Below are 13789 nucleotides of genomic sequence, written 5' to 3' on the forward strand. Positions count from 1 at the left end.
GCTGGTTTGATAGAACCAGAAAGGAGTGAATAAAGTGCTTGTTCTGATCTCCCGACAGGTAGACAGCCAGTGCCTCGGCAATGGGCTCCTGGCTCCAACTGAGACTAAATTGCTCTGAGAATTGGGATGCGATGGGCTGCTTTTCAAGGTTCGCAAGTCAAATTGGGCAATTTCCAGGTGGAAATCGAGTCTTTATTCTCCCTGATAAAAACGTTTCTCTGCAGCAGTGTTTCAACCCAGCTGTGCTCGGAGCTAAGGCTTCACTCCTACTGGTAAGAAAGAGCAAATCCGTCCCCAGGGCTGGCAGGGCAGAGCCGGGCTGCTTCTGGGTGGGCTCTGCAGGGCTGCGGGCTCCCCCACCGACCCGTCCCCAGCCCCGGTGCCGGCAAGCCGGACACGGAGCCCGTCAGCATCAGCCGGGCAGCAGCGTGATCGCCATCGCCTCCAAACGCTGCGAGTCAGACGTGACTGAGGGGGCTGCGCCAGCCGCCGTGCCACCGGGGGCTGCGGGGCTGGTGAGCCGCTGGCGGGCTCGCTCCCCCAGCGCTCCCCAGCCCGGTCGCCAGCCCGGCACTTGGAACGGTGGCCGCTAGATGTCCCAGGCGCTCCGCTCCGCCCCGCGCAGCGCCGGGACCGCCCGCCCCGGGCCCCGCTGCTCTCCGCGGACGCTTCTCCCGGACCCAGTACGCTGAGGCCGGACCCGGCTACGCCGCCTCGACACCCCAGGGCTGGTGTGGGACTCGCTGCTGTGAGCCCAGCGCCTGCCTGGGCTGGGAGCCGGGGGGCACGGATGCGGCGGCGAGACGTGCCCCGGCGGGGTGCACCCGTCCATGCCCCCCACGCGAGGGAGAGCGGGAAGGGGCTCACCGAGGTGGCAGGGCCGGATGGAGGAAGCAGGGAGGGTGATGGTAATAAAGCACATGGTCCCGTGGGTGGCTAGGTGTATAATTAGCAGGTTTGGGCTCTTTGAGCATCCCTTTTTTAGCTGGAGAGCAAACAAGTAAATAAGATGGCTGTGAGAAGTTTCGGCAGGCTGTCCCAGCTGCGGGTCTCCTGGGGCCACGAGAGCAGGAAGGGCAGGGGGACGCGAGGCAGGGCTGCTCCTGAGGGCTGCCGCAGTGCTGAGGCGCAGCGGGGTGGCTGTGGGGAAGCCCGCTGAGGTGGAGCAGAGCAGGCGGCCTGGCTGGCAGCACTGTGCTGAGGAAGTGGGCCAGGAGAGGACGAGGGATGGACTGGTCCTGGAGGTGCCAACAGCCAGGCTGCGGCAGTCCTCCCAGCCTCAGGGTGCTCCCGATGGACTTGCACCTAAATAACCCTCAGCCCTGCAGTACCCTCAACAAGCCCCAGTGAGGGGCTTTGAGGGGCACGTGATGCCAACCAAAACTGACAGATAGCTCTCATGGGAGGCTTCTTTACAACCCTGTTTGGGGAACCCAGCAGAGCTGCTCCGAGGCAGTAGAGGTCAGGACGATGACTCCCACCTAGAGACGCTGTTGTAGCTATTGCTGTGTCTCCAGCCCTCTGAGGCATCAGCCAGCAAGGACAGCTTGGGAGGCTGTCAGGTTCTGATTGCTCATCTCAGCCACAAAATACCAGTCCAGGGTCAGGTGCGAGTGAATTCCCCTACCTGCTGAAGCATCCAAATTGCTAGCCTGGAGAAATGTGAACTTAGACTGTGTCCAGGCTTCAACCTCCTCTTCCTCAGCTCAGCACCACTGTAAGGAAATACCCTAGGGCTGCTCTCTGGAGAGATGGGCACTGGCACCTTAATGTGGAAACCCTACTTAGAAAAGTCCATGTCTGTAGAGCTACTGGGAACCAAACTCGCTGATCCCAGGGCTCCATGAAGCATGAATGCTTCCAGCACAGAGGCAGCCCCATCCCTCACCAAGATCAGATTTCCTGCCTGGGGTGCCCAAAGGGACACCAAGCATCCCACAGCAGAACTCACAGAGGTCCCCCAAGGTGCATTTATCACCAGGACGTTCTCAGTGCTGCTGGAAGAGGCACAGAAGCTTGTGCTTGCAGATCGTAATTTTGCTCATGGCTGATTTTCCTATGCTAATGGTTACAGTCCTCAACTTCACATTAGGTTTTCTCCATTGCTATTTATACCCAGTATTGAACTGAACACAGCGGATTGCTCCATGCTAATCTGTGAGCTTGCCCTATTTCACCCATATCCTTTGCGCCAGATAGAGCAGCTTAACAGCAACACCTAACTCCATCCTTACGTCTCTCTGCAAATCCCCCTCCTATCAATCGAAGCTGGAAATGTAAAGCAGCTGTTAAGGACTGCTCACTTGTCTCTGTTTAAAACATATCCGTACTCAAATGATTCATAACCTCCCTGAAGGCTAGTGCATGCCTGCACCCTCCTTCCCCCACCCTCCTGTTTATTTTATCCACCGCCTGCCTGCTTTCAGCTCAGGGCTGTTTCCACTTTGCTTACTGTGGCCTAATTCTCATGGGGATTCACAGTTCAGACATTTAATTCATTTGTCAATGCTCTACTATCTCTTTAAAAATGAACCTAAGCTGTGGAGATGACACCTTGCTAGGTTAGTTTTCCAGACCCCAAGTTTTCAAATACAGCCTGTATTTATCAGCACGAAGCTTGTCTCCTGGTCCAGCAAATAAGTAGATCCCTCTCTCCCCACTCTGGCCAACATTTGCAGATTCAGACAAACTTCAAGGTGTTAAATTGTTACCTAGGTCAATAGGTGCAATCCAAACCAAATTCTGAGCTTCTCTTTCATATTTGTTATTGCCAAAGAAATGGAATCTTTGGGTGGAGATGTGCCCTCTGTTTAAGGAGGGTCAGTTCACTTAGGTGGCAGCTATAAGAGAGGTTCATTCTGTTTTCAGGAATACGGTGAGAGCGGCAGCTGTCCCTGGACAACTTACAATCCCAGGGGGCCAGGAGCACGCAGAGGATGATGCTAAATTATCTTCTGTTTGGTATGGGAAGAGGTGCTACAAAGCAATGTAACATTTTATTTTCCACGGCCCTGTCAAATCCTGACCATTCCTTTCCTGAGGGGCCCTCTGGGCTACTCCTGCCTTTGCTCTATGGATGCTTTTCCTTTCCTTCTGCCTCCTTTCTCTTCCCTGCTCATGTCACCACTGGACTTGGCTCAGCCCTTCCTGGGACAGGGCTTAGGCTGCTGCTTTGCCCCTGTCCAGAGTCTTGCTCTGGGTGAGCAGCGCTGGTGGTCCCACACAGCCCAACGAGGACATGCCGCTCACAGTGCTCCTATCCCACTGTGTCCCTGCTGTGTGGGGCCCAGCCCCAGCACCCGCTGGCTGCCCTGCCCTGCCACTTTGGAGGCCCTGGTGAGCCAGGAGGATTGTGGAGAAACCTCTTCCCAGCTCAGGAGAAGCACCAGTGTGGCTTCCACACAGGGCATCACATCTCTGGGCCAGTGCATACATGTCCTGGGACAATTTTTCAAGCCAACAGTTGCGTTTCCAGACATGGAGCTTGGGGACAAATCCTGCAACTGACTCTGGTCACTTGGTAGAGAAGCAACAACAGACAATTTGGAAGAAACCTATAATGTGGTTTTGTTTTGTTTTTAATCTTTCTAATGCCGTGGCTTGGACCTTCAGCCAGAAAGGTCATCCGTTTTATCCATCTCTGATCCTACAGATGGAGAAGTAACGGATGAAGACCTTGCCTTAAATTACCCCCTGAAAGCAGCAGTAGAGCCATGTCCTGCAAGAGGTGCCTGGCTTTGGAAAATAGGCAGAGAAGAGGCAAAATCTGCCTGACTCCATGACCATGCCTGCACTGGAGCTTGAAAACAATTTGAAGCACAGATGAAATGGGAGGGAGGCCCATGAAGGGGTAACAGAGACTTGGGGAAGGGGCATGGTATACCAATGTCTGGGTTCTAATGCTGATGGGGAGGGGATGGCACCAGGGGTACTCAGCAGGAAGAGCAGGGGGCAGAAAGGGTAGAGCTTTGGGTTGCCCACTGAGGTCAAGGATACTCCTGGGAAGCTGCGAGTGCATCCCATCCCACGCAGAGGGGCCGTAAAGGAAGCAGCCAAACCATGAGGGCCTGAATGCTCACGCTGGTGCTGGGGGGCCATTCTCTACGGCCCACAAGCTATTGGGCTGAATGGGACTGGCCCTTTGGGAACTTGCTCCGCCAAACTTGCAGGTGGCAGAGGCACATTTTAATGGGCAAGGTTTTGTGGAGCACTTGGTCACCTCACTGTAAGTGATGATAACATTGGCAGGCTGGGCTGAGGGCAGGGAGGGGTTGGGTTCCACACAAAAGCAGGAATCTGCTGTACCAATTCACCGTGCCAGAGCTGCAGCAAATTACTCATTCTTTAATAACGGTGTTTATTACCTGCCTCTGATGGTGGTTCAGGGCGTCAAAGTGAAGCAGATTCAGCTCCTCAAAGCTTTAGCTCTGCCAGCCATTTTCATGACACGAGAAACTTTTCCCAGAGAAATGCAGTCACTACATTTTGGCTTGGGTAATTCCTTTTCCTGACAGCCTACAAAGTAACCAGCTATTATTCGCCAGAGACCAAGGCTTTTTTTTCCTCTTGCGCGTTGCAGGCAGGCTCAGACCCCGCTCCTCTGGCTTTCCCTGGTGTTTACATAGCACTACCTTCCTCCTGGGAAAAAGGTTTCTACTGGTGGCAGATCTCAAGCCCAAGAAGAGAGAATTCATTTTTTTCTCTAAAGCAAAGCAGGTGGCCCAGTAAAGTGGGTTTGGGGAGAGCAGTGTGGCTTGTGTGAAACCCGCAGCAGCTTCGGAGAAGGAATTATAAACAGGTGCTGGGCAGAGGGTGGAAACGCTTCCCTTCGCAACTCCTGAACGCGCGTCCCTGCCCCCAGGCACAAGCCCGGCGGGTGAACGCAGGGCTATGGGGAGACGGTGCCGCTCAGGGCAGTCGTTTCCTTGGCACAGATCGTGACACTGACAACGGCCCTCTTGGCCGAGATCCCCGGACGGTTCCCCTGCCCAGGTGCGTGCCAGGGCCGTGCAGTCGGGGAGGCCGGTTGCGGGGTGGCTCCCGACGGCCGCTGAAGCTCTTCAGCAGAAGGAAAACAACCCCCTAAACTTCAGCCGGCGGCTGGGCTGCCTGGCGGGGAGGCAGCCCCGATGGCTGGCTGGGTCCACGGTGCCATTGCAGTTGCTCTGACATATCTGGCCTCGGAAACTTTTGCAGAAATCCTTACATTTTGCCCACCCCAGAGCCTGTGATCGGGTGATTTTGACCTGGTTTCTCCAGGTTGCAGCCTCTCACCTTTATAGCCCGGCACACGCCTTCTGACCCCTCCGGGGGCCAACGCGAGCTTGGCGGCGGCGGGCTGGCTTTCCCTGGGGACCTGCCGCCACCCCGGGGGAACAGCTGGGGACAAGCGCCCGGCCTCGGCGCCCTCCCCGCCCCGCCGCCCCGGGAAAGCCCCCGCGGGGATGCCCCCACCCGAGAGCGGTGCGCGGGTTCTTACCGGCGTGCCGAGAAGGGCTCACTCGCCAAGTTGGAGCGGCGGCGGCCGGAGCGGAGCGGCGGCGGCGGGCATGTCGGCGGCGGCTGGGCTGCGGGGACGCCGCGGCCTGTGGCCCCGGGTGGGCGACCGGCGGCCCTGCTGCGGGCCCGGCCGCGGGCAGGCAGGAGCGGCGGGGAGCGGCGCGGCGGAGCCCCCGCCGGTGCCGGGGAGTGCGGCGGCGGCGGAGCCTCCAGCTGCAGCGGAACCGCGCTTCGCCTCCGGAGACGCCGCGCTCGCCCGCGGGCTCGCTGGCGCTGGCTCTGGCCGCCGGCTCCCGAGGCTCGCTAACGAGGGCTGCGCATCGCCACCGTTCCTTCGCTCCCGACGGGATTTCTTCGCCTGCTGGTTTAGATAACAAGGCAGAAACTCTCTCCTCTCTCTTCTGCTCGCTGCATTTCCCAGGGCACAGCCCTTCCCACTCCCCCAGCGAGGGAAAGACCGAGTGCCAGCAAGCAGAGTTTAAAGGAAAAGGAGAAACGAGATTTCTCGCCGCCGGAGCCGGTGCTGAGGGGTCAGGCAGCCCGGCCTGGGGGCTGCAGCCCGGAGGCAAGCAGCTCGCTTGCTGACTCAGCCAAGTATTTTTCTGCCTTGCTCCCTAAGAACCCGGGTGGGATGTTGTTTTGCCTCACACGCACCTGGACATCACTCCGGTTAGTGGAGTTAATCCGGTTTGCACCAGCACAGCAGGAGTCAACACCGCAGCCCCCACATCCCACCCTTCCTGCAGCACCCCCCGCTCCCGCCCCAGCCCAGGTAATGTGCTGGGGAGCCCGAACTGCTGCCCCGTGCTCTAGCAGCTCCCTGCTTGCTCCTAACCTCCCTGAGTGCCTTCACAGCCGCTGTCCCGGCTCAGGAGCCCCCGGCACCGGGATGACTGCAGGAGACACACAGGTGGCCAAAGTCTGGTCCAGCCGGGGGAACCTGCTCGGGTGTGGGCAGAGCACTGCCTGCCTTCGCCCATCCCCAGTGCTGCTGCACCAAGAGCGGTCTGTGTTGGGCAGACCCAGGTGTAATTCACAGCCGTCCATGCCCATGGCCCACACTACACGGCAGTGACTCCTTAGGACCACATTGTGGCTTCTCAGCACAACGCGCCTTTCTGGGGGTCCAGGCTTGCCGCTAACACCTCTCAGGTTCTTCCAGGTACCAAACCAACAGGCAACAGGTTGTGTGCCAGGGCAGGCAGATTCTGAGGTCCCTTTCCCAGAGAGACTCTGACTAGGGAAGGAGATGTCAGGGCAGCCTCCCCTGTGCTCTGGCTCACAGAGAGGTGAACATCTTTCCGGTAGCAGCGAGATCCTTTTGCAAAACCAAATGGACCGGGTTATGTGGGCTAATGACAGGACCAAAGCACCTGCAGTTCACAAAGAAGCAGTGGCAGGTGACCAGCCTTCTCTCCCTGGGCGTCATCCCCCTGTCCTGATCTTGGCATTTCTCAGCAGGTCTGGGAAGGATGCATGCCCAAAATGCCAGCCCCAGGCTGGAGGCCTCGGCTGGGAGGCTATCTTCCAGGATGTCAGCTGGAGCACAGAGCTGCTGCTGTGAACAGAGCAATCCCCAGAAAGAAAAAGTTGTCCTTGTTGGCCAGACCCAACCAGCATAGCTTGAGGGGGTCTGAGAAGGGAAGAGTCTGTCCCCGTGTCCTTAGGGAATGGGACAGAAAGGAAAGCACTTGGGACGTAGCAAAGGAGGTTTGGCATCTCCATCATCCATGGTCTGTCAGTCCAGGTTAGAGGCATCCTTTGGAAAAGGCTTCAGCACGTGACACTCTGCCTTGGGGGAAAATGGATAGAGATGACTTGTAGTGGCCCCTTCATCTCCAGCAACTTCAACTCAGCTGAACTCCTGGCAGATGTGAAGCAAAGCCCCAGCCATGCACACCCCAGGACATTGAGGTGTTTGTAAGAAGTGCCCAGGTCCCCAGTCCTGCGTGGGCACAGAGTGAGCTGAAGCCCTGTGAGGAAGCAGGGAAGGCAGTGAGACTTGACATTGCATGGCTGGGAACAGGGAGGTTTGGTGGCAAGCGCCTTCCCGAGGTGAAAGTCCCTGTAAGGGTCCAGCTTGTGTCCCTGGGAGGCCTGGAGACACAGCCAGCTGGAGCACAGCCCACTGCTGGCTGCCCACTTTCCCGGTCCTGTTGTTTGCCTCAGTTATCAGGCCCCGTGCAGCCCTGTCCAGCCAGTGTGAACTAATTAAAGGCAAATAAAGAGGGCCTAGTCACACTTGGACAGCCATTTGGCAAAGCTGGAGAGGCTCTGGAGGTGAAGGGAGGCAAGACATGGGCTCAAAACCCCTTCTTTTCATGCCACAGAGGACCATGAAAGAAACACTCAGTTGCTGGATGGTTTGCCAAGATGTAGAGAGCTGCCTTGGCTTTACGCCATGCCAAGTTGCCAAGGAGCCCAGCAGAAGGCGAGTGGGTGAGCGGGCAGGGTGGCTGGTGGAGGCAGCACTGCCCCAGGGTGTGTACAGTCAACTCTGCCACAGCTGCCCCTGCACAGGCCCCGCTGGCTACTTCCATCAGCCCAGGGTGGCCAATTTGTCCTTCACTGGGACTGCACACATGGCTGGATTAACACACAGGCACTGCGGTGCTCGGTAGGGCAGGGGATTAGCCCTCTCCAACTTTTACAGATACACTGCTTAGGAGCAGAGCTGTAGCACTGTTTCTCCTGCATTAACGATGATAAGGCGACATTAGAATCCCAAATCAAAGTCTCTCCAACCTCAGGCATCTCTGAGCAAAATGTATGCGTGCAAAGATATTATATGCTAGAGCTGATGGAGATGTGGTGAAAACCAGCCTTAGTGATGGTTTAGGGCTCTGCTTTTATAACCTTGGCTACTAAGTCCGGGTTAGAGAGGGGCATTGTGTCCCTGGCAGGCAACAGAAGGCAAAAGGGCTGTGTGACCTAGAACAGTCAGTCAGAGGTGAACCACCTCCAGGGCACTGAGGATGAACTGCCAGTCGGAAGCTTTCCTGCCCAAGAGAAGGAAAAGGGACAGACTCTGAAAGGAGTGCAGCAAAATGCCAGAGTCTCCTGCTCCACTGAAACTTCTTGTCACATTTATGCATCTATTGGAATGAATTAAAGGCAATCGGATATCGAAATGGCCTTTTGCTCTCAGCTGCAAGGGAGACCTCTGGCAAGACCCCATCCAGCAGAAGGAAATGAGATGTCATTCCATTAAATATTAGCTGATGCACTATCACACTGGACTTGTTATACCAGCTAAATAATGCCCCTCTTCAAAAAATTGTTAGAAAAAATGTTGCCATAGATAAAAAATATGTGAGGAAAAGGCTATGCTCATGTTTTGGGGCTGCCTCACACAGGAAGGTGTTTTGGGTTTTTTTTATTATATTCTATCAAACATTAAAACCTCTCTGCCAATATGTCCCAAGCTTCACATGCTTCATCTAGCTACAGACATAGCAACAGATAAAAACTCCACGACAAATTTGGTAATGTTACTTTATTGACAGCCGAAAAAACCCCAGATCACTCAAGACTGAAAGCCTGAACTCCTGCCAAACAGTTGCAGGCAGAGAGCTGAGAGGAAAGATTTCGCGCCAGAAAGGGACAGAAACTACTAAACCCCTCAATAACTGGAAATCCTCTGCAAAGGTGAGGACTCAGCTGCAGAGCTACGATGAAAGGAAAACAAATCGCGCTTGGGCCGACTGGATGTTGCCGTTCAGGCAGTTGCATCAGCAGGACCAGAGGACATCAGGCAGGACACACTCACTGGAGGCACTCGATGCCCCTTGCACTGGCCAAATAGGTGGGGTGAATAGAAGTACCTGTTTATGATTTGTTGTGACTAGGAGGAGCACTGAACAGATTAAAGTTATATTTGCAGCTATTAAAAATTATCAGATTAGTGAAATCTAGAGATGAGAGAGAAGCTTCAGAGGGATCAGCCAAAGCTAATTAAGTGGGCAGCCTGATGGGAAAAGAAATTAAGCGTGGACAAGGAAAAGGTAAAGCATATTGGAAGGAATGACTTCAATGCTTCATAATCACTAGTGATTTCTAAATTAACTGGAAGTAGGAAGGGAAAAAAAAAAAAGATGTGGGTGTATCTGTGGACAATAGAGTGAAAACCATCTGGTTAATGTACAGTGGTGAGGAAAAAACTCCCAAAATGCTGCCGGATTGCTTTCATAGAGGGCTACAGAAAATAACAAAAATATTACAGTACTGTGTTGGTAGTGACTCAGCTGTTACAAATAAGTTGAGGTTTTTCAATTAGAGGACAGATTCAGATCATTTATTGTGAAAAAACACAGCTAAAAAAATTAAAGTCTTCTGTAAAAGTGAAGGCATAAGCTGCAGGTCCTTTATGAAACACAGCACCCAACACCAGATTTTGTCACACTGCTGATATGATTAGCACCTGATAACAGATGTCTCCAACTTTCCATGTAGTAAAGCGCCTGAAGAGCCCGTGTCTCTGATGTACCTGAATAGCATCCTTCAGGGATTAGTGTCATTTTTCTACCTCTGAGTAAGCATCAGTTTCTGAGGAGGCTGAAGACTAAAACGCTTCAGTGCAGAAAAATCCTTGGGTCAGTCACTGGCTCCTCCCATTGCCCCTCATGGCCCATGGCCCTGCCAGTACCTGGTGTAGCCATGTCAAAGCAGGGCTAGTCTTCCTCCCCCTTGTCAATGGGGCTGCAGCAGCAATGGGGTGGCTGCCCAGTGCCAAGCACTTTACTTTGGCAGATGATGGATGGGAAAAGCAGGTGCCCTTGGAAAGCTATTCAGAGCACCTGAACTCTGGTAATTCAGCTCTCAATTGACACACCGTGAAAGTTGTTCAGCGGGACCTTTTCCTCTGTTCTGCTAGAGGTGCTTGTTGATGCCTAAATTATGGGATAGTATCTCCAGCTCCTCACAGTGTAGGAAACTCTCCTCCTGGACAGTCGCTTGGACACACATTCCAAGTGGGACAACAGGACATGGAGGTCTTTATGGAGAAGGACAAGTCCACATGAGAGCTCCTTGAATTCCAAATGTCCTTTCAGAGCTGATGCTGCTGGACCAGAGCCAGTTGAGGTGTAGGCTGGGAGAGTGAGGGTGAAGTGTGGGATGTACAAGGATGTGAATAAGAGCAAGGAGGGAGAAGGAGGGAGTGTGTATGGGTGCACTCACATCATGCAAGCGATGTGTTCAGGCAAATAGCAGACATCTGGAGGATGAGTGGGATAGGGAAGGGAACCCTGTGTGCTGTCTAGCTGCTTTGCATCGCTCTGGCAGAGCTAAGCAGCTCTACACCCAGAATAGCTGGTCCATATGCTTTCGCTGCTTTCGCCTGCAGACAGAGCCTTGTGGTAAATCTGGTCATGAAAGTTAACAGTCTCTTAAAAACACAAAGCTGAGCTGGTGGGACTGCCTGTGTCTTCCATGGATGACCTCAGTATGGTCCTTCCAGCCATATGTCCAATGATTCTGCAGCCGTGTAGTGTTTTTGTGGTGTTACCAAACAGCAGAGATGAGATTGCTGTTGAAGGTGAAATTCCAAGTTATGAAGAAACTCAAGGGAAAAAAACCATGCAGCCCCAAACCTGTACTCCCATTGTAGCTTGTATCAAAAACCTCAGTGAGCTTCAGCTGTAAAACATGTAAATGTGCTTGGGACAGGGCAGAGTGTCTGAGACTTGACTATTCACTTCTACATCCTACTAGTTGAATTTAGGGCAGAAACTGAAGACTTCCCTCTGACTTAATTCTTCCCAAGAATAAAAGTCTGTGACATGTGCCTGCCTAGCAAACCTTGCCCAGCTCTGATGGAAGTGAAGTCAACGGCTGATGGGCATGATTCAGCCCTCCTGCTACCTGGGCTGGTTCTGCTGCTGGTGCAGACTGCAGCCACTAGTCCCTGGGGCCTTGGAGGGCAAGAAGAAAATAGCAGGATTGAACCACGTTTCTGAGGGGAGATGACAGAGACTCCTTATGTTACACAGCTGGCTTTGAGTCAACAAGATTTAATCCTGTAATCCCACAAAAGCCTGATCTGCGATGCTTCACTTCCTCAGAAGTTCATCTATTTCTTTTTCCTGTTCTCTCCTGTTTTTCAGAGTTGTCCTGCTCTGCCCACAAAGGCTGTGTTGAGTGGGGCCGTGTCCCAGCCTGTGCAGGTGAGGCCGTGGGTAGCTCCCATGGTGAGGGCTCCCCGTCTGCCTCTGGGCCCAGCCAGGCCTGCGGAGGGTTTAAGTCCAACCCCAGCAAAGACAGCAACTACCTGCAGTGGCAGCTGCCTGCTTGAAAGCAGGCTCTCCACTGACTAATTGCTCAATAAAGCACTGGCAGATTCACCCCAGGGACCTCCTCACTCGGCTATTTAAAAGAGGAAAAGTCTCTGGAAATGAAGCTTTACAAGGTTGCCAAAACCCGAGATGAAAGGCAGGCGGCAGGGTTAGGAAGAAAATACCAAGGCATAGCTGTGTGAGCACCCCAGGGACCTTCCCCATTTGTGCTCAGTCACTTGCTGGCTCAGAGGAAGGTCAGCTGTAGGCTGTACCCCTGACTGTGGGATCCTGCAGCCTCCTGCAGGCCATCCAACATCCCCCAAGGGCTTCTGCTTGGCTGGCGGGCAGCTGGGTGCATGGGGAAACCTCCACTTCATGGCTGGAGTGGGGAGCAGATCTTGTGCTGGGGAAGGCTCCCATTGCAAACCCCCATGTACACAAACCTCCAGGTCTTGGAACTTCTCCTTTTTACCTCCACCCTGGTTTCAAGCTTCTGGGAAACCGATTGTGAACATTTAAAGGGAATTCAGCTCTACAAACAGGAACAGAAGGGCTTTGCCTCCTGAACACTTGAAAATATTGAAATTCACTTGAATAAGCAAAAAAAAAATGGCTGAACTGTCATACATGAGGCACATGAATCATCTTTGGGGAGGAAAGCGATCCTGGTGATGTCTGGGCTTGAAGTAACAGTAGTTAACATTATAATGACTCATACCACATATGCGTCACATCGCTTTTCATTAAGAGCAGCATTCTGGTGTCCTGTGACTAACTGGAAGCTGGAATCGTGGTCCTAAAGCCTTGGGCTGGGGACCTGTCTGGCCCATATGCTCTGGCTGAGTACCAAAGGCATTATCAGCTGTCAGATATTAAATAATGATAATTCTCAGATCAAATGCTTCATTCAAATGACAAAATGAGATAGGCTTTGGAGGTGCCATCCCCAGGGAGTGCCATGGTTTTAATAGGAAGAAAATGGATAAATTAAGGGCAGGCACTTCCAGAGAGGCCTTTCTTCTGCTCTCAGCTCATTAATGTCAAACAGGGCTCTGCAGCCCATTTCTGATCTTCAGACAAGGTCACAGTTTCCATTTTTGCCTCTCCACAGAAAGCTCTCATATTCCTTTTCAATAACCCTATGCCCCCCTCAGCATTATCCTAAGAACTCTTGGTGTAAATCCTTGCTAGCCAGCCACAGACACCAGCTCCTGCAGCCTGAGCCACTCAATCAGCATCACCCAGACCAGCTCATGTTATACCAAGCCTCTTGGTTTGCTTGTGCTTGCCGAAAACCGGAGCTAGCACTGATCCCTCCCCTGTGAAACAGCACTCTGGAAGCTGGAGGGCTTTGGGGTGACAGAAGAGGGGTAATAATGAGCAAGAGATACAGTACAAAGATGGATGAGTCAGGGAGGGAGACATGCTGGGGGAGTCAGGGAAAGAATTAGTGGCAACTAATTGAGGACAGCTTCAATTTTTTGAGAGCAGCAGCTGCAGCTTTTGTGGGCTCAGACCATTGCACCTGGCCAGCTTCCTCCGGCATCGAAACCTTGCTGCTGCACCTTGAACTCAGTCAGATTATTTTAGAGTTTGCTTTTAGCCTGCTGTGTGCAGGCTGGAGTGTGTTGAACCCACTTGAGGCCGTGCTCATGGACTATTGCCTCTGTTCCAATGACAAAATACTCATACTGGAGAAAAAAAAAAGATGAATGGTGGGAGGAAATTGCCAGGAAATAGGAGATGAAGGAGAGAAGACCCCCACAGGGAAAAATGGGAGAGGCATAGCTCTGGGAAATGACCCAAGGATGTGGTGAGTTGCCGGGGGTGATTTCAGGCTCCTACGCCACAGCTGTGCTTTGGTGGTAGCATAACTCTGCCTCCCAGAAGACCACCATGGGCTTTGAGATCCATGTTGCCCTGTTTCAGTGCTGGTAGAACCAACATACCCATTCAGGGCTGGAGCTCTCTGTGGGGGATTGCAATGAGCAGTCCCTAAAGTGACTGATGCATCC

Source organism: Colius striatus, chromosome 6, assembly GCF_028858725.1.
Source record: "Colius striatus isolate bColStr4 chromosome 6, bColStr4.1.hap1, whole genome shotgun sequence".
Taxonomy (NCBI): domain Eukaryota; kingdom Metazoa; phylum Chordata; class Aves; order Coliiformes; family Coliidae; genus Colius; species Colius striatus.